At 36.6% G+C, this 2,954-nt stretch overlaps 1 long non-coding RNA gene across 2 annotated transcripts; it reads left to right on the forward strand.

Moving 5' to 3' along the window:
* Positions 1-720: 720 nt before the first annotated feature.
* Positions 721-2,473, forward strand: LOC135289722 (uncharacterized). 2 transcript variants are annotated; one of them, XR_010352451.1, is made up of 3 exons: positions 721-896; positions 989-1,054; positions 1,471-2,473. It is a non-coding gene; the product is annotated as an uncharacterized LOC135289722 (long non-coding RNA). The 2 variants fall into 2 exon arrangements; XR_010352448.1 differs by having other exon boundaries at positions 1,525-2,473.
* The last annotated feature ends 481 nt before the right edge of the window (positions 2,474-2,954 follow it).

A 2,954-nucleotide genomic window follows, 5' to 3' on the forward strand; every position in this document is an offset into this window, starting at 1 on the left:
GGCAGAACCAAACCTGAGACCTGCATCCTTAAGATCCTAGGGACACATCCTTGCTCTTTAAAGGATAATGATTCAGATGCTTTTTCAGACACTTTGGTCAGACAAAATGAGGATACATGGTACATGTATCACTGACATATATATGACACATATGTGTTTGTGTGAGCTGGAAATAATGGGCAAAGAGCTTCTAAAAAAGGGTGTTGCAGCACATTGCCATGCTGCCCACACTGGCATTACTTTTTTGAAGGAGGATAGACAAATGACTGCTTTTGTGATTTTTTGGCAATAAGAATTGTATTTTGTAATTTCATATTCATATATTTGATTCTGACTTGCATTTTGAACTTATTCACTGGCAAAGATATGGGTTCATTTATTCGTGGGATTGGGAACTTTCTATGTCCTTATCCCACAAGAAATCTTCTGAAATAATAGAGTCACTGGGTTTTAAAAGAAATGTGGAGCACTTCATGAGCTAAATATGCCACTATTAGAAAGAAACAAAGAAAAGACAAATAAAAAGGAAGGTTATTTGCATCTGATTTACATTATCCTGTGAGCATTGATTTCATTTTTATTTCATTCCTCTTAATACTATTCAGATTGCAGACTACAACCTTGCTCAAATTTACAGCTGAGTTTCATTGTTCATTTAATCATCTCAGGTGTTACTGAAATAGGGAACACTGGTGCTTGAAAGATTTCCCCTGAGGTTCATGGGAGCTGCCTGTATCCTGAGGCTGGAGGAGGGGGTCTGCAGCTACGTTCTGGCATTTGCTGCTCTGAATTTTGATGATTGTCTGGTGAAAAATTGCATGGGCCATCCTGTGTCAAGACAATCATTGCTGTCTCCTCCTTTTAGTTAGCAATTTGTCTTCAAGCTTACTACTTAGGTTATGCCTTTTTCTCCTCCATCCCTAACCCCTTGCTTCAGCTTAAATATTTGCAATAACTCACATTTCCCTCTCCCTCATTCCTCTTGCAGGCAGGAACTGTGTCAACACTGTGCAGATGTGTTTTAACCCAGCAGAATATTTCAGTGAGCTTGATGGTGAGTTATGAAATCTTTGTGGTTAGCTCACAACACAAGAGGATTCTTTGATAAACACAAGTAACTGGAGTTTACCATGAAGGTATCTTTGTCAGGGAATGTTTTTCTTTCTGTTTCCTGCAGCTTTGTTTTCTCTGGTTCAGAGAGTCAAAAAGTTAACAGCCTTGGGCAATGGGCAGTACTATCCATGATTTGAAATTCTCTTTTAGCTAATATTTTATATTGTTTGGTTTAAATGTACTGTGTCCACAAGCAAACCTTCCTATAAAATTATTTACAGTAGAATATCTGCTGAAAGCAAACATAAAAAAAAACATAATCAGGTTCTAAATAATTATGTTTAAAAATTTAAACAACTAAGAGTTAGAAATATTTTGAAATCCTTGTTTAGCTGTAGTCTGTTTCTATTGATATAGGCTTCCAAGAATCTTGTGGCTGGAATCTGTGATGTTTCCCTTTGAATTTTTCAGATGAAGTTTTTTTCCTGATTTTTGGAGAGGTGAAATTGTGATGGTATCATAATGAACAAATGAATGAATACATAAAACTGTAAAAACATCCCCTTGGGCAACAAATTTGCTCAATTTAATGCTGGAAGAGAGGGTTAAGTGCTATGTGACAGAAACTGTATTAGCTGTTGCAAAAGGAGCTACTCATTTTGATCAACAGCGCAACGTTTGCCTTCGAATCTCTAGTCCCAGTTGGAGCAGCAACCTTTCCCCTATAATTAATTTTTGTGTGCTGTAGTCCATTAGAGAAGAGAGTGACAGCCTCTGGACACAGATTACTGTCTTAGGTATGGCCCAAAGGAACATTATGGTCTTAATTAAAGGTGGCTCAATATGTCAGCCATTGCAATAGTTTGAGCATTTTTAATACTGTGTCAGTATCTAACCACCTTAAAAGAATTCTGGTAGCAAGCAAACTAAGTAATTTAAAGGCAGCTCATGTTCTCTGTAAGTTTTGCAGGACTGCTATTGGGAATACTTGATAATTTATGAAGGCTTACACCACCAAATTAATTACATTTTCCTGATGCCACATGTCTTTTTCATACAAGCTAGCTCTGAATTATAAGTAACAATATTGTCCTTGTTCATTCCTTCAGTACAGGAGACAGCTTACTAATTACACCAGTAGAATTCAGTTGCTGTATTTTAGAAGTGTCATTTATTAAACCTTGCTGCAGTTAAGGTGGTATATGCTTCTCTAATATTGACCCTGACTTCTGCTGTGTCTATTACTGCATCTCAGTTTCGTGCTTTTGGCATGGGTTTCATCTGGGAGCATTTTTTGTAGCATAGAAAAATAAGTTCTGAGGAAATGACAAATGCAGAGACTTGCTGTGATATGCAGGAGGTACAACGCCATGCACTCTGCTGTTTTGTGTGGGAATGAGGTTATACTTCAAGCCACTGTTCAGACAAACAAAATAACCTTGGTGTCCATACAACAGGCAACTCGTTATCTTTGGGTTTCTTCTGAGGTCCTGCATCTTGAGCCGTGCTCAGTTTTTGCATTGCAGATGCTTCTTGGAAAGCCTGACAAACTCTCCTGATGTGGCTGCCTTAGAAACAAAAACAACAATGTTTTCAATTTTTATTTAAATTAAAATAAAATCAGTTTGAATAGATAGTATATAAATATAGCTAACCCCTGAACTTCAGTCAGCAAGGAGGGAAATAAATGGACCTTCTATTTTTTTAAATAAGATTTTAGAATATTGAAACTTTCTTTTGTGCCTCTTCCATTTTTTTTTTCTGATTTGTATCAAGATGATAGAAGAGCGTCTAGGGCTGCTTTTGGATTAATTTCAAGTCGGTGATTTGTACAATTAAACTATTTTTTTCCATTATTTGTTATTACTTGAAATAAGAATTAGACTGGAAATTCCAAAAGG

This window comes from Passer domesticus, chromosome 1 (genome assembly GCF_036417665.1).
Source record: "Passer domesticus isolate bPasDom1 chromosome 1, bPasDom1.hap1, whole genome shotgun sequence".
In the NCBI taxonomy this organism is placed as follows: domain Eukaryota; kingdom Metazoa; phylum Chordata; class Aves; order Passeriformes; family Passeridae; genus Passer; species Passer domesticus.